At 39.6% G+C, this 22,235-nt stretch overlaps 1 protein-coding gene across 10 annotated transcripts in view; it reads left to right on the top strand.

Annotated features, from left to right (window-relative positions):
* Nucleotides 1-22,235, top strand: part of Usp16-45 (ubiquitin specific protease 16/45) — a gene marked incomplete in the record, with an annotated part of 416,997 nt that overhangs the window by 132,699 nt on the left and 262,063 nt on the right.

The raw sequence follows: 22,235 nt of genomic DNA, 5'->3' as shown, positions 1-22,235 counted from the left end.
CCCCGCCTTCCTTCCACTACAGACTGATACACTCTTGAAGTCATTCTGTTTCGCTCCATTCTCTCTACATGTCCGAACCACCTCAACAACCCTTCCTCAGCCCTCTGGACAACAGTTTTGGTAATCCCGCACCTCCTCCTAACTTCCAAACTACGAATTCTCTGCATTATATTCACACCACACATTGCCCTCAGACATGACATCTCCACTGCCTCCAGCCTTCTCCTCGCTGCAACATTCATCACCCATGCTTCACACCCATATAAGAGCGTTGGTAAAACTATACTCTCATACATTCCCCTCTTTGCCTCCAAGGACAAAGTTCTTTGTCTCCACAGACTCCTAAGTGCACCACTCACTCTTTTTCCCTCATCAATTCTATGATTCACCTCATCTTTCATAGACCCATCCGCTGACACGTCCACTCCCAAATATCTGAATACGTTCACCTCCTCCATACTCTCTCCCTCCAATCTGATATTCAATCTTTCATCACCTAATCTTTTTGTTATCCTCATAACCTTACTCTTTCCTGTATTCACCTTTAATTTTCTTCTTTTGCACACCCTACCAAATTCATCCACCAATCTCTGCAACTTCTCTTCAGAATCTCCCAAGAGCACAGTGTCATCAGCAAAGAGCAGCTGTGACAACTCCCACTTTGTGTGTGATTCTTTATCTTTTAACTCCACGCCTCTTGCCAAGACCCCCGCATTTACTTCTCTTACAACCCCATCTATAAATATATTAAACAACCACGGTGACATCACACATCCTTGTCTAAGGCCTACTTTTACTGGGAAAAAATTTCCCTCTTTCCTACATACTCTAACTTGAGCCTCACTATCCTCGTAAAAACTCTTCACTGCTTTCAGTAACCTACCTCCTACACCATACACTTGCAACATCTGCCACATTGCCCCCCTATCCACCCTGTCATACGCCTTTTCCAAATCCATAAATGCCACAAAGACCTCTTTAGCCTTATCTAAATACTGTTCACTTATATGTTTCACTGTAAACACCTGGTCCACACACCCCCTACCTTTCCTAAAGCCTCCTTGTTCATCTGCTATCCTATTCTCCGTCTTACTCTTAATTCTTTCAATTATAACTCTACCATACACTTTACCAGGTATACTCAACAGACTTATCCCCCTATAATTTTTGCACTCTCTTTTATCCCCTTTGCCTTTATACAAAGGAACTATGCATGCTCTCTGCCAATCCCTAGGTACCTTACCCTCTTCCATACATTTATTAAATAATTGCACCAACCACTCCAAAACTATATCCCCACCTGCTTTTAACATTTCTATCTTTATCCCATCAATCCCGGCTGCCTTACCCCCTTTCATTTTACCTACTGCCTCACGAACTTCCCCCACACTCACAACTGGCTCTTCCTCACTCCTACAAGATGTTATTCCTCCTTGCCCTATACACGAAATCACAGCTTCCCTATCTTCATCAACATTTAACAATTCCTCAAAATATTCCCTCCATCTTCCCAATACCTCTAACTCTCCATTTAATAACTCTCCTCTCCTATTTTTAACTGACAAATCCATTTGTTCTCTAGGCTTTCTTAACTTGTTAATCTCACTCCAAAACTTTTTCTTATTTTCAACAAAATTTGTTGATAACATCTCACCCACTCTCTCATTTGCTCTCTTTTTACATTGCTTCACCACTCTCTTAACCTCTCTCTTTTTCTCCATATACTCTTCCCTCCTTGCATCACTTCTACTTTGTAAAAACTTCTCATATGCTAACTTTTTCTCCCTTACTACTCTCTTTACATCATCATTCCACCAATCGCTCCTCTTCCCTCCTGCACCCACTTTCCTGTAACCACAAACTTCTGCTGAACACTCTAACACTACATTTTTAAACCTACCCCATACCTCTTCGACCCCATTGCCTATGCTCTCATTAGCCCATCTATCCTCCAATAGCTGTTTATATCTTACCCTAACTGCCTCCTCTTTTAGTTTATAAACCTTCACCTCTCTCTTCCCTGATGCTTCTATTCTCCTTGTATCCCATCTACCTTTTACTCTCAGTGTAGCTACAACTAGAAAGTGATCTGATATATCTGTGGCCCCTCTATAAACATGTACATCCTGAAGTCTACTCAACAGTCTTTTATCTACCAATACATAATCCAACAAACTACTGTCATTTCGCCCTACATCATATCTTGTATACTTATTTATCCTCTTTTTCTTAAAATATGTATTACCTATAACTAAACCCCTTTCTATACAAAGTTCAATCAAAGGGCTCCCATTATCATTTACACCTGGCACCCCAAACTTACCTACCACACCCTCTCTAAAAGTTTCTCCTACTTTAGCATTCAGGTCCCCTACCACAATTACTCTCTCACTTGGTTCAAAGGCTCCTATACATTCACTTAACATCTCCCAAAATCTCTCTCTCTCCTCTGCATTCCTCTCTTCTCCAGGTGCATACACGCTTATTATGACCCACTTCTCGCATCCAACCTTTACTTTAATCCACATAATTCTTGAATTTACACATTCATATTCTCTTTTCTCCTTCCATAACTGATCATTTAACATTACTGCTACCCCTTCCTTTGCTCTAACTCTCTCAGATACTCCAGATTTAATCCCATTTATTTCCCCCCACTGAAACTCTCCTACCCCCTTCAGCTTTGTTTCGCTTAGGGCCAGGACATCCAACTTCTTTTCATTCATAACATCAGCAATCATCTGTTTCTTGTCATCCGCACTACATCCACGCACATTTAAGCATCCCAGTTTTATAAAGTTTTTCTTCTTCTCTTTTTTAGTAAATGTCTACAGGAGAAGGGGTTACTAGCCCATTGCTCCCAGCATTTTAGTCGCCTCATACGACACGCATGGCTTACGGAGGAAAGATTCTTTTCCACTTCCCCATGGACAATAGAAGAAATAAAGAAGAACAAGAGCTATTTAGAAAAAGGAGAAAAACCTAGATGTATGTATATATATATGCATGTGCGTGTCTGTGAAGTGTGACCAAAGTGTAAGTAGGAGTAGCAAGATATCCCTGTTATCTAGCGTGTTTATATATATATATATATGTATATATATGTATGTAAATATATATATATATATATATATATATATATATATATATATATATATACATATATATATATATATATATATTTATATATATACATATATATGCATATATATATATATATATATATATATATATATAAATTATATATATACATATATATACATACATTATATATATATATATATATATATATATATATATATATATATATATATATATATATATACATATATATATACATATATATATATACAAATATATATATATATATATACATATATATACATACATTATATACATATATATATATATATATATATATATATATATATATATAAATAAATATATAAATATATATACATATATATAGATACAGTGGACCCCATAACGATTACCTCGAATAACGACCAATTATGTAAGTGTATTTATATAAGTGCGTTTGTACATGTATGTTTGGGGGTCTGAAATGGACTAATCTACTTCACAATATTCCTTATGGGAACAAATTCGGTCAGTACTGGCACCTGAACATACTTCTGGAGTGAAAAATATCAGTTAACGGGGTCCACTGTATATATATATATATATATATATATATATATATATATATATATATATACATATATATATATATATATATATATATATATATATAATATATATACTATATATATATATATATATATATATATATATATATACATACATACATACATTGTATATATATACACAGTAGACCTCCGACGTACGATGTCCCCAATCTACGATGCTTTTCAGCGTAAAAATTTGACCCCGACGTACATTGAAAAACTCGACCTACAGCATTTGTCCAGTACGCGTCCTCATGTCTGTCCACCTGAGCGCGCCTCAGCTGGCCTGCCTTCTGTGTGCCAATGTTTGCAAGCCAGAGCGGTCGCTCCCAAGCATACATTCGGAATATTTTGTATTATTCCATTGCTTTTATTGCTTCTAACTGCTAAATAAGCCACCATGAGCCCAAAGAAAGATTCTAGTGCCAACCCTGTGGTAAAAAGGGTGTGAAATATTATCAAAATACTGTTGTACCACGGTCAGCTGCTGCTGCTGCTGCTGTAGCACCGTCAGCTGCTGCTGCTGCCTTAGCACCATCAGCTGCTGCTGCTGTTGTAGCACCATCAGCTGCTGCTGCTGTTGTAGCACTGTCAGCTGCTGCTGCTGCTGTAGCACCATCAGCTGCTGCAGCTGTAGCACCATCAGCTGCTGCTGCTGTAGCGCCATCAGCTGCTGCTGCTGTTGTAGCACCGTCATCTGCTGCTGCTGTTGTAGCACTGTCAGCTGCTGCTGCTGCTGTAGCACCATCAGCTGCTGCAGCTGTAGCACCATCAGCTGCTGCTGCTGTAGCACTGTCAGCTGCTGCTGCTGCTGTAGCACCGTTGTTGGTGTGGCTTATCGAGAATACCGAGAAACAATTAACCCCAGAGGATTTGCCACCCAGGATAACCCAAAAAAGTCAGTGTCATCTAACTTATTTCCATTGGGGTCCTTAATCTTGTCTCCCAGGATGTGACCCACACCAGTTGACTAACACCCAGGTGAACAGGAAAAAATGCCTGGAACTAGTGTTCATATTGGTGAATTTAAGGCCAGCAAAGGTTGGTTTGAAAGCTTTAAGAATCATAGTGGTATACACAGTGTGATAAAACCTGTTCTGGAAGAAAATGCCAAACAGGACCTACATCACTCAGGAGGAAAAGGCACTCCCAGGACACAGTGTCTCATTAGTCATTGCTGCATCTTCAATAAAGGTAAGTGTCATTTATTCTTCATTTAGTAGAGTAGAGTAGAAAATGTTAGACAGCAACCACCCAGGGAAGTACTACCGTCCTGCCAGATGACTGTGAAACAGAAACATGTAACTGTTTTGCATGATGGTAGGATTGCTGGTTTCTTTTTCTGTCTCATAAACACGCTAGATAACAGGGATATCTTGCTACTCCTACTTACACTTTGGTCACACTTCACAGACACACACATGCATATATATATATACATACATCTAGGTTTTTCTCCTTTTTCTAAATAGCTCTTGTTCTTCTTTATTTCTTCTATTGTCCATGGGGAAGTGGAAAAGAATCTTTCCTCCGTAAGCCATGCGTGTCGTATGAGGCGACTAGAATGCCGGGAGCAATGGGCTAGTAACCCCTTCTCCTGTAGACATTTACTAAAAAAGAGAAGAAGAAAAACTTTACAAAACTGGGATGGTTGAATGTGCGTGGATGTAGTGTGGATGACAAGAAATAGATGATTGCTGATGTTATGAATGAAAAGAAGTTGGATGCCCTGGCCCTAAGCGAAACAAAGCTGAAGGGGGTAGGGGAGTTTCGGTGGGGGGAAATAAATGGGATTAAATCTGGAGTATCTGAGAGAGTTAGAGCAAAGGAAGGGGTAGCAGTAATGTTGAAGGATCAGTTATGGAAGGAGAAAAGAGAATATGAATGTGTAAATTCAAGAATTATGTGGATTAAAGTAAAGGTTGGATGTGAAAAGTGGGTCATAATAAGCGTGTATGCACTTGGAGAAGAGAGGAATGTAGAGGAGAGAGAGAGATTTTGGGAGATGTTAAGTGAATGTATAGGAGCCTTTGAACCAAGTGAGAGAGTAATTGTGGTAGGGGACCTGAATGCTAAAGTAAGAGAAACTTTTAGAGAGGGTGTGGTAGGTAAGTTTGGGGTGCCAGGTGTAAATGATAATGGGAGCCCTTTGATTGAACTTTGTATAGAAAGGGGTTTAGTTATAGGTAATACATATTTTAAGAAAAAGAGGATAAATAAGTATACAAGATATGATGTAGGGCAAAATGACAGTAGTTTGTTGGATTATGTATTGGTAGATAAAAGACTGTTGAGTAGACTTCAGGATGTACATGTTTATAGAGGGGCCACAGATATATCAGATCACTTTTTAGTTGTAGCTACACAGAGAGTAAAAGGTAGATGGGATACAAGGAGAATAGAAGCATCAGGGAAGAGAGAGGTGAAGGTTTATAAACTAAAAGAGGAGGCAGTTAGGGTAAGATATAAACAGCTATTGGAGGATAGATGGGCTAATGAGAGCATAGGCAATGGGGTCGAAGAGGTATGGGGTAGGTTTAAAAATGTAGTGTTGGAGTGTTCAGCAGAAATTTGTGGTTACAGGAAGGTGGGTGCAGGAGGGAAGAGGAGCGATTGGTGGAATGATGATGTAAAGAGAGTAGTAAGGGAGAAAAAGTTAGCATATGAGAAGTTTTTACAAAGTAGAAGTGATGCAAGGAGGGAAGAGTATATGGAGAAAAAGAGAGAGGTTAAGAGAGTGGTGAAGCAATGTAAAAAGAGAGCAAATGAGAGAGTGGGTAAGATGTTATCAACAAATTTTGTTGAAAATAAGAAAAAGTTTTGGAGTGAGATTAACAAGTTAAGGAAGCCTAGAGAACAAATGGATTTGTCAGTTAAAAATAGGAGAGGAGAGTTATTAAATGGAGAGTTAGAGGTATTGGGAAGCTGGAGGGAATATTTTGAGGAATTGTTAAATGTTGATGAAGATAGGGAAGCTGTGATTTCGTGTATAGGGCAAGGAGGAATAACATCTTGTAGGAGTGAGGAAGAGCCAGTTGTGAGTGTGGGGGAAGTTCGTGAGGCGGTAGATAAAATGAAAGGGGGTAAGGCAGCCGGGATTGATGGGATAAAGATAGAAATGTTAAAAGCAGGTGGGGATATAGTTTTGGAGTGGTTGGTGCAATTATTTAATAAATGTATGGAAGAGGGTAAGGTACCTAGGGATTGGCAGAGAACATGCATAGTTCCTTTGTATAAAGGCAAAGGGGACAAAAGAGAGTGCAAAAATTATAGGGGGATAAGTTTGTTGAGTGTACCTGGTAAAGTGTATGGTAGAGTTATTATTGAAAGAATTAAGAGTAAGACGAAGAATAGGATAGCAGATGAACAAGGAGGCTTTAGGAAAGGTAGGGGGTGTGTGGACCAGGTGTTTACAGTGAAACACATAAGTGAACAGTATTTAGATAAGGCTAAAGAGGTCTTTGTGGCATTTATGGATTTGGAAAAGGCATATGACAGGGTGGATAGGGAGGCAATGTGGCAGATGTTGCAGGTGTATGGTGTAAGAGGTAGGTTACTGAAAGCAGTGAAGAGTTTTTACGAGGATAGTGAGGCTCAAGTTAGAGTATGTAGGAAAGAGGGAAGTTATTTCCCAGTAAAAGTAGGCCTTAGACAAGGATGTGTGATGTCACCGTGGTTGTTTAATACATTTATAGTTGGGGTTGTAAGAGAAGTAAATGCGAGGGTCATGGCAAGAGGCGTGGGTTAATAGATAAAGAATCACACATAAAGTGGGAGTTGTCACAGTTGCTCTTTGCTGATGACACTGTGCTCTTTGGAGATTCTGAAGAGAAGTTGCAGAGATTGGTGGATGAATTTGGTAGGGTATGCAAAAGAAGAAAATTAAAAGCGAATACAGGAAAGAGTAAGGTTATGAGGATAACAAAAAGATTAGGTGATGAAAGATTGGATATCAGATTGGAGGGAGAGAGTATGGAGGAGGTGAATGTATTCAGATATTTGGGAGTGGACGTGTCAGCGGATGGGTCTATGAAAGATGAGGTGAATCATAGAATTGATGAGGGGAAAAGGGTGAGTGGTGCACTTAGGAGTCTGTGGAGACAAAGAACTTTGTCCTTGGAGGCAAAGAGGGGAATGTATGAGAGTATAGTTTTACCAACACTCTTATATGGGTGTGAAGGATGGGTGATGAATGTTGCAGCAAGGAGAAGGCTGGAGGCAGTGGAGATGTCATGTCTGAGGGCAATGTGTGGTGTGAATATAATGCAGAGAATTTGTAGTTTGGAAGTTAGGAGGAGGTGCGGGATTACCAAAACTGTTGTCCAGAGGGCTGAGGAAGGGTTGTTGAGGTGGTTCGGACATGTAGAGAGAATTGAGCGAAACAGAATGACTTCAAGAGTGTATCAGTCTGTAGTGGAAGGAAGGCAGGGTAGGGGTCGGCCTAGGAAAGGTTGGAGGGAGGAGGTAAAGGAGGTTTTGTGTGCGAGGGGCTTGGACTTCCAGCAGGCATGCGTGAGCGTGTTTGATAGGAGTGAATGGAGACAAATGGTTTTTAATACTTGACGTGCTGTTGGAGTGTGAGCAAAGTAACATTTATGAAGGGGTTCAGGGAAACCGGCAGGCCGGACTTGAGTCCTGGAGATGGGAAGTACAGTGCCTGCACTCTGAAGGAGGGGTGTTAATGTTGCAGTTTAAAAACTGTAGTGTAAAGCACCCTTCTGGCAAGACAGTGATGGAGTGAATGATGGTGAAAGTTTTTCTTTTTCGGGCCACCCTGCCTTGGTGGGAATCGGCCAGTGTGATAATAACCAAAAGAATCTTAGAAAACTTACCTAACCTTATTATAACAAGAACAATTTATTTTAGCGTAACTCAACTAAATATATTTTAGATTTGTTTACAATAATTTAATACTTAACAAACACAGTGAAATATATTTTTTCGTTAAGTTCAGAATGATTTTGGCGAAATTATTGTATACTCAAATTTTCACTTGCCCTATATGGCAAGATGAGCATTGCTATTTAAGCCAAGATCGCAAGTTCTGCCTATTCGGCACGACATATATATATCATGCCGAATAGGTAAAATTGGTGAATTAGCAAGAGCTCATTTAACCCTTTGACTGTTTCAGGCCCCTCTCTGAAACTGTCATTCTATGTTGCCAAATATTCGAAAAGAAAAAAATTATTTTTTCTTATGAAAATGTTAGGAATATTGTTGTGAGTGTTTTAAGCCTAAAAAAAATTTTGCAGAAAGTGACGTGCGTACGGCAACAGCGGCGACTGCCGCCCACCCGGTATTCTTTTATTTACTCTAATTCAAAGGTTTCTTGCATTTTTCAATATTTTTCTGTTCCAGGTAACTTATGTGGCCTGTGAGACCAATGTAAGGTGCATTCTTCAAATATACACTCATTGTTTACAACACAATAACAGAACAAACTTTATCACTATTAGTTTGTGTATACACTTTGTTTACACAAACAAACAATACAAAACAATGTTTATTACTATTGTTCCATAATATATATACATATGTACAGTCACTAAACACGTTCCTAGAACTGCTGCAGCTTGTGGAACTCTTTGAAACATGGGTATATGCAGAGGGGCACTTGACACTCCTCACACATAAAACGAGTGTCTCTGCGTGTTTTTGGGAGTTTTGTGGTATGCATACATACATAACACCTCTTCTGAGCATTTTTCTTGGCAGTAGTAGGAGGCAGTTGTATGGGATAGTGATCACCAGGCCTGAAACGAGATGATGTGTGTGGGCGCTGGTCTATTGCAGGAGTTGCTCCTTGGTACTTTGCAATTATTTGTCTGTTTACTGACAGGCAAAATTCACCATATTTTGGTGTTTTGTTGGTCTTCAACTTGTATATGTTATAAGCATTTAGCATAGAGATATCAACAAGATGGAAAAAAAGTTTTATATACCACTTATAACTCTTGCGTACACAGTCTGCAAACCCAATCTGCATGTCACATTTGTCCACTAAGCGCATATTGAGGTTGTAGTCCATGACAGCTGCAGGCTTTAGAATGGGTTCATTGGTCTCTCTGTTGTCCCTGCCACTGGGTACCATTTCGTTTCTGTGAACTGATGTCAACAATGTGACATCACGTTTGTCATGCCACCGAAATGCCATGGTGTCATTGGAAGCAAAGGCTTGCACCTCACCTCTGCGAGTGTCAGCGTCGAACCTTGGCATATGTTTACGATTACCACGCACTGTGCCACACAAGTCTGTCAAGTTCACTCGCAAGAAATCACTGAGTAAGGGGCTTGTGTACCAGTTATCAGTAAATAACATGCCCCTTACCAAGATATGGTTCCATCATTGTTCGAACCACATCACCAGAGATACCCAATAACTTCATGGTATCTCTCAAAGTATTACTGCCAGTGTACACAATGATATCCAAAACTAGACCACTTCTGCAATCACACAGTACAAATAGCTTTATACCAAAGCGTTTCCTCTTGCTTGGCATACATTGCTTGAATGAGTCTCTTCCTTTGAATAAAATCAAGGACTCATCAATAACAAGCTTCCTGAAGGGATAAAAATACATGCAGCACTTTTGTTTCAGGTACATAAACACATTTCTGATCTTATATAACCTGTCGCTTCTGTCAGGCCTGGTTTTGTCTGAAAAGTGTAACATACGTAACAGTATCAGGAAACAATTGACACCTATAATGTCACTAAAACCTGGAGATGAAATCAGGCGTTCTGTTGCCCAGTATGTGGTGACAGTGTGCTTATACACATGTGGCATAAGCATTATTGTGGCAAAAAACAGGTACATCTCTGCCACAGTTGTCTCCTTCCACTTGTGTAGCCGTGATTTTGGTGAGAGAATTGTATTTGCCATGGTGTAATCACAGTATGTGTTTGTTTCCCTGACAATGATGTCCATCAGGGGTTCATCGAAGAATAACTCAAAGCAGTCCAGTTCACTGGCATTGTTCCCAAGTGGACAAGATGGCTTTATTCCACTTTGTGTTTCATCAAAGTCATGGGGACTGGAAACAAACTCGTCACCGTCCTGCCAATCCCAGATGCGGTCTGCTGGTGGGGTCTGGATATTGTACCGTGGTTGTGGTTGTGCAGGTTGTGGTGGTGCAGGTTGTGGGAGTGTGGGGTAGGGTGAGGCTGGTTGTTGTGCAGAGTCAGCAGAGTGGGTAGTAGCGTGGCCCGCTGATGGTGCCACATGGGCCGTGCCACCCTCACTATCACCACCACTGCCTGCTCCATCACTCACATCATTCATACCCATCGTTACAATATCGTCATCTTCACTATCAGGTCGTGGTGTAGGGCCACGGGATGTGCTCCCAGAGTTTCTCCTTCCCCTTGGAACAACATATGAAACACTACCAGACCGCATGCTACGTCGTACATACTGCCGCTTCACTGGGGAATATTCACTCTCACTGTCACTAGAACTGCTTTCAATGACCTTGAAATCACTATCACTGCTAACATCTGGGTGTTGTACACGACCAAATAGTTTCCTCTTTCGTCCTGGTACAGGCGAACGTGAACGTGAACAAGCCGGCCCAGCACCAGAGGTGGAAGGTTTTGGGTCATCTGGGTTTTCATCACTAATTACGTTATCCTGGGCACTTTTTCCGGTAACACTCACTTCAAAACCCTGGAATTCACTGTCACTGACATTTTCATCGCTGTTAGAGCTATCACTTAGGAACAAAAGACCTCCAATCTGCCGAGGAGTGAGGAACTTCTTACCGAGAGGCATGGTGAAAATGGACTAACAACATGGCGTTCCCACAATGCACCGCTGGGTCCCAGATTTTTTTCACAGGGTACACACCGACCACTGAGACCCATTCTCTCTCATGTAGGCCTACCAGGCCTTTCCCGCTTGATTTGAAGCCGCTAGAATTTGTGCGTATAAATACGTCAGAAACATTGGCTCGTAAGACGTATTTATACGTCGGAAACAATCAAAGGGTTAAAATTAAGTCCTTTCTAAAATTTTATCTTATACATTTCAAGATATATTTTTTCATTTATGTTTATTTAAAAATTAATAATTTTGTACCTAAAGAACCTTAGAAAACTTACCTAACCTTATTATAATAAGTGCAATTTAATTTAGCCTAATTCAGCTAAGTATATTTTAGATAAGTTTACAATAATTTAGTAATAAACAGACACAATGAAATATTTTTTTTTTGTTAGGTTCAGAATGATTTTTGCGAAATTATTGCATACACAAATTTTCACTTGCCTTATTCGGCAAGAAGTGTGTTGCTGTTTAAGCTGAAATCGCAAGTTTTATATATTTGTCACGACGTGTATATAATTTTTATATTAATATACAGCCTCGCCTCATTTAATGATGGAGTTCCTTTCCTAAGACTACGTTGGTAAGCGAATTTGTCACTAAGTGAGGAACATTCTATAATGGTAGTTGGTTTGTGCCAACCATCTTTGATATTATTTTAATGCCACCTTTGCGCCATTTATAACATTTCTGGTATTTTTTAAATGTTTATGCAGTAGTGTATTGTATATTGTAATAAACAGAATAGAGGAAATCAGATTTAATATACATTAATCAGGTATGCACACTAGTCAGAGAGCCCGTTGTAAGTCCAAGTTGTTAAACGAGTACTTCGCTAAGTGAGGAGAGAGAATGTGTGTTTCAAGAATAACAGTCACAGCAACAATAACCACAACAAAACTACAAATCCTGGGTCTAGTAGTTATCACTTCACTCTCACAAATACCACTAGGTAGTTGGTGTGTACACAGGAATGTAATAAAAGAGAACACCACTTTGCAGGACACTTAGTACACCCTCAAAGTATTATAAGTGATAACTGTTATTTGAATCCCACATCCCATCATGTTTCAAATTCAACAAAGGTCTTGTTACATCTTTGACACATGCATTATCTTTTGCTGGATCCCTGGATGTTTGGATGTTGTAATGATCTATGCAATAAATCCAGAGGCTCCTCTGCACTTCAGTCTCCCACAAGGTGGTTTCCTTCTCATATTTTTTTAGTACTGTCTTAGCTCCTTAGAGACAATAACCAAGTCATTGATCTGAGTCAGTAACCACACTGTTTTCAATTAAATCATAGTTGCATTCTTGGCTTTATTATCTACATCACTATAGGTTATAAGGAACTGTATTCTCTCAGTTATGTATTGGACACGTGAGACTTACATGGAGATCTCATAGATGATTAGTGTGTGTGTGTGAGCACTGTCAGTACAACACAGTTAAGTGCTCTTAATCTAGTTATTTGCCACAACCATGCCTTCTCCACAACCATGTCCTCACCACAACCATGCCCTCTCCACAACCATGCCCTCTCCACAACCATGCCCTCACCACAACCATGCCCTCACCACAACCATGCCCTCTCCACAACCATGCCCTCACCACAACCATGCCCTCACCACAGACATACCCTCACCACAACCATGTCCTCACCACAACCATGTCCTCACCACAACCATGTCCTCACCACAACCACATCCTCACCACAACCATGCCCTCACCACAACCATGCCCTCACCACAAACATACCCTCACCACAACCATGTCCTCACCACAACCATGTCCTCACCACAACCATGTCCTCACCACACCCATGTCCTCACCACAACCATGTCCTCACCACAACCATGCCCTTACCACAACCATGTCCTCACCACAACCATGCCCTTACCACAGCCATGCCCTCACCACAACCATGCCCTCACCACAACCATGCCCTCACCACAACCATGCCCTCACCACAACCATGCCCTTACCACAACCATGCCCTTACCACAACCATGTCCTCACTGCAACCATGCCCTCACCACACCCATGCCCTCACCACACCCATGCCCTCACCACAACCATGCCCTTACCACAACCATGTCCTCACCACACACATGGCCTCACCACACACATGGCCTCACCACAACCATGCCCTCACCACAACCATGCCCTCACCACAACCATGCCCTCACCACAACCATGCCCTCACCACAACCATGCCCTCACCACAACCATGTCCTCACCACAACCATGCCCTCACCACAACCATGCCCTCACCACAAACATGCCCTCACCACAAACATACCCTCACCACAACCATGCCCTCTCTGCAACCATGTCCTCACCACAACCATGTCCTCACCACAACCATGTCCTCACCACAACCATGCCCTTACCACAGCCATGTCCTCACCACAACCATGCCCTTACCACAGCCATGCCCTCACCACAGCCATGCCCTCACCACAACCATGCCCTCACCACAACCATGCCCTCACCACAACCATGCCCTCACCACAACCATGCCCTTACCACAACCATGCCCTTACCACAACCATGCCCTTACCACAACCATGTCCTCACTGCAACCATGCCCTCACCACACCCATGCCCTCACCACACCCATGCCCTCACCACAACCATGCCCTTACCACAACCATGTCCTCACCACAACCATGCCCTCACCACACACATGGCCTCACCACAACCATGCCCTCACCACAACCATGCCCTCACCACAACCATGTCCTCACCACAACCATGCCCTCACCACAACCATGCCCTCACCACAACCATGCCCTCACCACAACCATTCCCTCACCACAACTATGTCCTCACCACAACCATTCCCTCACCACAACCATGCCCTTACCACAACCATGTCCTCACCACAACCATGCCCTTACCACAACCATGCCCTCACCATAACCATGTCCTCACCACAACCATGTCCTCACCACAACCATGCCCTCTACACAACCATGTCCTCACCACAACCATGCCCTCACCACAACCATGCACTCACTACACACATGCTCTCATCACACACATGCTCTTGCCACAGATGCCCCCACCACACACTTGCACTCATCACAGACATTCATGCACTCTCGGGACAACAAACTAGTTCAAGGAAAAGGGAAAAGCAAAAGATAGCAGTTTGTGCAGGTTAACCCTTAAATGGTCCAAACGTATATACACGTTTTTTCAACATCTGAAAGTATGTAAAAAAATGTAGACCTTTTGTTTTACATGTGAAAATGTGTAAAAAAACTTTTATCTACTTTTTTTTGTTATATTTGAAAATATGTAAAAAAAAGTAGATCTACTTTTGTAGCACTGCGAATTTGAACGTCGATCTGTTTGGACCGTTTAAGGGCTAAATAGTGATAGTGAAGCTGTGATAAGAAAAAGATGACATTCAGGAAGGAGAGCTGAGGGAGCAGGAGGGATGGAGGATTAACAAGGTGATAATGCAACACTTTTTGCACCCTAAGCAGCATGTTTATAGGTTTCAGTGTTTCCTGTTTACTTTCATCCATTGTGATGCTAGATGTGTCTTAGCCATTGCATTTGAATAATGTTTTTATAAGCTTATTTTACATAAGCTAACCCAGCCTAACCTAATCTAAATTAAAATAAAGAATATAGAAATAGAAATATTTACTGCAACATTTTCTTTAATAGAATTGGGTACACAAGCAGTGTGTGGCTGTCCTAGCTAGTGTGTGACCTATCGTTTTTTATGTATATATTGTAATTTTACATATATTGTACTATTTTCTTCTTAAAAGAAAAAGGTAAGATTAAGTTAAGTTTCATTAAATTAGGCTACATTTACCTTAATATAAAGCATATTTAACCACAAAAAAATTCAGTTAGAAATAAATGGCTATGACATATGACAGCACAATGACAGAGCTTAACAAGGAAACATTTAAATACTGATGAGTATAGCAGTGTGCAAATTAATTGGGACATCAGTAAATTTTGTAATTATCTCATAACATGTCTTAGTCTCTGGCATAATTAATGTAGTTTGGGTTCTTTTCTTTCCAGAAGAGTTTGCTATTGACTTCTGACAACCAACCAGCTGTGGTGTTACCCTGTGACTTTTGTCAGTTCTACAACAGCTGTTGTTCTGTAAGGATATTCCTGCAAGCATGTTCCATGAGTTTTGCTAAATTATCCCCTTCAGTTCATGATTACTGCTGAAATTCATGATGGATGTTACACCTAAGAAGAGTTCAGGTACTGTAGCCCTTAGAAAACATGCTGATTTGAGTATCAGGCAGTGTCGAAAATTTGAGCCCAGCAAAGTAAACTTTTGGTCAGATTCTGAAGAGAACTAACGACACTGGTGAGTGGAGCACTACATCGAGGAAGATGCAGAAGAAAACACAAGACAACAACTCATGATGTAAAAGATCCCAAGAAAACCAGCAAAGATCTACAAAGAGATTTGGCTTCAGCTGGTGTAAATGTTGGTTCTTCAAGTGTTTGACTAAGGTTCCTTGAAGTTGGCAGAACTGCCATAAAGCCAGTAAAGAAACAATTATTGAATTATTGACTACTGCTGTGAAGAATAAAATGGCTGCATGGGCACTCGATCATAAGGGATGGACAATAGATGAATGGAGAAAAGTTATATTTTCAGATGAGGTGCATTTTAAAATACGTATGTACAGATCAGTGGTAGTGAGATAGAGCAAAGGTGAACCTCTTCAGAATGGACACATTCAACAAGTGCACAAGTGCCAAAACACCCACTTAAGAAGATGTTTTGGGGTAGTTTTACTTCTAAAGGACCTAGATGGCTTGTTATTGTTGAGGGAACGATGAGTAGTGACAAATACAAAGCAATCCTGGCAACTCATTTGCTTCCCATTGTGAATACAGACTTTCATGATGGAGAAGGCATTTTCCAGGAGGATCTTGCCCCATACCACACTTTCAGAAAAATGCAGATATTCTTCCAAGAGAGTGGGCTAAGTGTTCTAAATTGGCCTGGAAACTCTTCTGACTTCAACCCAGTTGAGAATTTGTGGGCAGTAACCAAATGCAGGATCACAAAACAAACTGTTCAACAGGAGCTAATTGCTGCTGTTATTAGGACCTGGTACCACGATGAAGAACTTGCCAAATATTTGTTCGACAGTGTTCAGTTCTATGCCAAAGCATGTAGCTATGCTTATAAAAGCAAAGGGTAGTCATATCTCTTATTAAATCAATTATCTGTCATATCATTGCTGTGTAGTTTCCAAATAAGCATTAATTTTCAAGATAAATGTCTTATTTCATCACTCTCCCAGTTAATATGCACACTACTGTATCACTCATATATGTGATAATTACATAATAGGAAGAAAAACTAGTAAGATTTCATCATCAGGTCACAATTTGATTAATATTTACAGCAGCTCAAAACATTGTTCAGTTTTCATTTTCAATTTGTTGGATGTAAATTGTTCAAGCCACAGTATAGCTGCTTTTATTCTTTTTATTATATTGGTTCGTTGGTTTATTGGGTTTAAAGCCTGTCATCTACACGAGTCATTAAAGCTACATGTAACTGTACACAACCAGTCAAGGACAATTTAATTTGTGTATATACAGTGAGAGATACATACCTCTCATTGTATATAATTTTGCGTTATTTTATTATTATTGGTTTGTGTTGGGGAGGAAAGCAGCAAGGGTTAAGTCGATAAATAAGTACACCACTCTACTGCAGAGTTCAGCAGTCCTGTAATGGGTAGGCTATACTGTCTGAGACAGGAAGCCCTTAATCAGCTTACAGAGTTCCTCCAAGGCAGGTTCTCTAGGTCAGTTAAAATTATGGATCTCTTAAGCATTTAATCTCACATTCAGTTAAAATTTAATCACAATCAGAGTCTTGACAGCATGGCAATTATTATTATAGTCCTGGGGAAGTACTAAGCTTGTAGTGGTCATAATCAAGAAAGAATAATATAATTTCATTTACTTGCATAAAATCTGTTCACACTCATCATAGTGAAGAGATAGTGTATCTAGGCATGGGAAATTAGCCTGGAGTCTTTGCTAAGAATTTCTGCATTGTGTTGTTTTAGTGGCATTCATGCATCTATATAACAGTAGTCACACATCTGTACAGCATAGTAGTTACACATGTACATAAAGTGGTCACACATCTACATAACATAGCAGTCACACATCTACATAACATAGTAGTCATACATCTACATAACATAGTAGTCACACATCTACATAGCATAGCAGTCACACATCTACATAACATAGCAGTCACACATCTACATAACATAGTAGTCATACATCTACATAGCATAGCAGTCACACATCTACATAACATAGTCACACATCTACATAACATAGTATACTGTCACACATCTACATAACATAGTAGTCACACATCTACATAACATAGTAGTCACACATCTACATAACATAGTAGTCACACATCTACATAACATAGTAGTCACACATCTACATAACATAGTAGTCACACATCTACATAACATAGTAGTCACACATCTACATAACATAGTAGTCACACATATACATAACATAGTAGTCACACATCTACATAACATAGTAGTCACACATCTACATAACATAGTAGTCACACATCTACATAACATAGTAGTCACACATCTACATAACATAGTAGTCGCACATCTACATAACATAGTAGTCACACATCTACATAACATAGTAGTCACACATCTACATAACATAGTAGTCGCACATCTACATAACATAGTAGTCACACATCTACATAACATAGTAGTCGCACATCTACATAACATAGTAGTCACACATCTACATAACATAGTAGTCGCACATCTACATAACATAGTAGTCACACATCTACATAACATAGTCACACATCTACATAACATAGTAGTCGCACATCTACATAACATAGTAGTCACACATCTACATAACATAGTAGTCGCACATCTACATAACATAGTAGTCACACATCTACATAACATAGTAGTCGCACATCTACATAACATAGTAGTCACACATCTACATCTCAGTAGTAGTAACCAGTTATAGTAGTCACACATCTACATAACATAGTAGTCACACATCTACATAACATAGTAGTCACACATCTACATAGCATAGCAGTCACACATCTACATAACATAGTAGTCACACATATACATAACATAGTAGTCACACATCTACATAGCATAGTCACACATCTACGTAACATAGTGGTCACACATCTACGAAACATAGTAATCACACATATATGTAACATAATCACACATTTACATAACATAGCAGTCACACATCTACATAAAATAGCAGTCGTACATGTATATAACATAGCAATCGTACATCTACATAACATAGCAGTCGTACATCTACATAACACAGTAGTCACACATCTGCATAACATAGTAGTCACACATCTGCATAACATGGTCATATATCTGCATAACATAGCAGTCATACATCTACATAAGTCACACATGTACATAACATAGCAGTCATACATCTACATAACACAGTGATCACATATCTACATAACATAGTGATCACACATATACATAACACAGTTACACATCTACATAACATAGCAGTCACACATCTACATTACATAGCAGTCACACATCTACATTACATAGTAGTCACACATCTACATTACATAGCAGTCACACATCTACATAACATAGCAGTCATGCATCTACATAACATAGCAGTCACACATCTACATAAAATAGCAGTCATACATGTACAGAACATAGCAGTCGTACATCTACATAACACAGTAATCACACATCTACATAACATAGTCATACATCTGCAAAACATAGCAGTCATACATCTACATAACAGTGATCACACATCTACATAACATAGTGATCACACATCTATATAACTTAGTGATCACACATCTACATAACATAGTAATCACACATATACATAACATAGTCACACATCTACATAACATAGCAGTCATGCATCTACATAACATAGGAGTCACACATCTACATAACATAGTCACACATCTACATAACATAGTCACACATCTACATAACATAGTCACACATCTGCATAACATAACAGTCACACATCTACATAACAGTCACACATCTACATAACATAGTAGTCACACATCTACATAACATAACAGTCACATATCTGCATAACAAAATCTCACTTTTGTATAGCCATTTTTTCTCAATGTGTGACCCACAACAGTCTTCTAACTCCCAAGTACTGTACTTAGTATTATTTTTTGCCACAAAGCAGGGGGGGAGAGGGGGGCTGGGGTCGAGCAAGCAGAGTGGTGGTGGGGGAATGACTGTGACTTAAGAGCTACCAGTGAGGGAGGTTGGGTGAAGGAGGCAGTGTTGAGGCTGCTATCCCTCCCATCCTCCTTGCTCGCTCCATCCAACCATCATCACATTTTTACCTGGAATTTATGGGAAGCGGATTACATCGTTTCATTTGTGGTAAAATATAATGTTTTAACCTGGTGTTTGGCTTTGTCAGTGAAAAGAGAAGTAATACTGTTATGCTTTTATCATAATAATATAGTATAGCCAATTTGTTATAATGATGAAGTGAGAGGAAGTGAGTACAAATATTGGGGTGTTTAGAGATGCAGGTCTGTGCATTCATATGTATGATTATCACTTATTTTTTTTAATTTAACAAAACTGAATACTGCAGATAGGTGGTAGTAACCCATTCATCATGCTTTTTAGTTTATAACTTATTTGTGTCAAATAGTATTTACAGTAGCTCGTGTTAAGGATATAAGTGATTTGTGTGTGTGAATTAGACATATGTGCAACACTTGGGTATCTTTATTGAGGAAACGTTTTGCCACACAGTGCTTCATCAGTCCAAAACAAAGAAGAATGGTGAAGATCAGAAGGAGTTTGAGGTAATCAGTTCCTCAGCCTTGAGCCGATGTAATCAGTCCATCAGTCTTGAAAAAAAAGAATGGACTGATGAAGCCACTGCATGGCAAAAGATGTTGCACATGTGTGTGATTCATCAACTTGTCAGTTCTCTGAACCATTTATCTACACGTGTGTATTTAGTGTTCCATAGTGAAAACTTAATTTAACCCTTTCACTGTCTCTAACATAGATACAGTGGTACCTCGGGATACGAACAGCTCAAAACTCGAACAATTATGTAAGCATATTTATGTAAGTGGTTATGTAAGTGTATTTTTGGGGGTCTGAAGTGGATTAATCCAATTTTCATTATTCCTTATGGGAACAAATTCGTTTGGTATTGGCACTTGAACAGCCTTCTGGGACAAATTAAGTTTGTATCCCGAGGTACCACTGTATATGTTATAGATGCCAGTGTTGCTCATGTAGATCTACATTTTAAGCTCAGCACCCTCAGGTGTGCTGTGAGTGGTAAGTTTTGGCCTAGACATGAGAGAATGGGTCTGTGTGGTGTGTACACACAGTATAAAAAAAAACCTCCAAGCAATGCATAATGGAAAAAGCAAATCTCTGACCTTGTGGATGTAAATGCAGTGGGGAACATACAGAGGATGATGAAATTAATCCACTGTATAAGGAATCTCTTACATGAGGATAGATTGAGAACCTTGAACCTTCACTCTCTTGAGAGACATAGAATAAGGGGAGATATCGTTGAGGTACATATATAAGTGGAAGACTAGCATTAACAAAAGTCAGTATAAATAAAGTACAGTACTGAGAATATCAAATCAAGAAAGAACTCAAAATAGATTTAAATTAGATAAATTTAGATTTAGAAAGGACATAGGAAAGTACTGGCTTTCAAACAGTTGTTATTAATGAGTGGAAACAATCTTCCAAGTAGGGGAGCTTTAAAAATAGGTTAGATAAATATAGTGGAACCTCTACTTACGCGTTTAATCCATTCTGTGACCTTGCTCGCATCTGAATTTGCTCATTTGCAGAGTCAGTTTTCCTTATTTAAATTAATTGAAATGGAATTAATTCATTCCAGTGGAATTCCAGGCACGACAAAATATTTCAATAATTTCCTTAATATCAACTCTACGGCTTATTTATCTATCACATTTCATCTAATATGACATAATAAACAATATTAATAACATGGAAACATGATATATACACTAGAAAGAATAGAATACATGTCATTACGTATGTGGCTAGTGGTGGTGACAGCAGCCATTGTTGTTGTTGGGGTTTATGGGGCCACTACAGTGGCCATTCCTGCTCCTGATTACATGTGTAGAGAACCTAGGATAACCCAAAAAAGTCGGACAGAATGATTTATAAGTGCTACACTCTTAATGCTACACTTTGTCACTGACTCCTTCTTCTTTAGTATTGTACATATCTTAAAGTGGTATGGTGGTACTGCCTGGCCAAGTTCTTAACCCTCCACCTAGTTTGTTTATCTATGATTTTCCGCTTTAATTCCATGGAAATCATCCTCTTTTTCTTCTTAGCACTGTCCTTTGCACTTGCTGTCTTAGGACGCATGGTTAGAAACAAGAAGTTTTGCAAAATAACTGCACAAAACGCAAGGAAAACACAAGAATTACCTCCACTACAAGTGGAATGGACTGCCATCTCGTGGTGGCGTTCAGAAACTCACTTGTAGTATAGGGTACAACAAGGTCTGCCACTGCTGCTTCATGTCTGCCACTGCTGCTTCATGTTGTCTGCCACTGATGCTTCATGTTGTCTGCCACTGCTGCTTCATGTTGTCT

Source organism: Cherax quadricarinatus, chromosome 1 (assembly GCF_038502225.1).
Source record: "Cherax quadricarinatus isolate ZL_2023a chromosome 1, ASM3850222v1, whole genome shotgun sequence".
Taxonomy (NCBI): Eukaryota; Metazoa; Arthropoda; class Malacostraca; order Decapoda; family Parastacidae; genus Cherax; species Cherax quadricarinatus.
The sequence above is the reverse complement of the archived record's forward strand: the minus strand, read 5'-3'. Positions and strand labels throughout refer to the sequence as shown.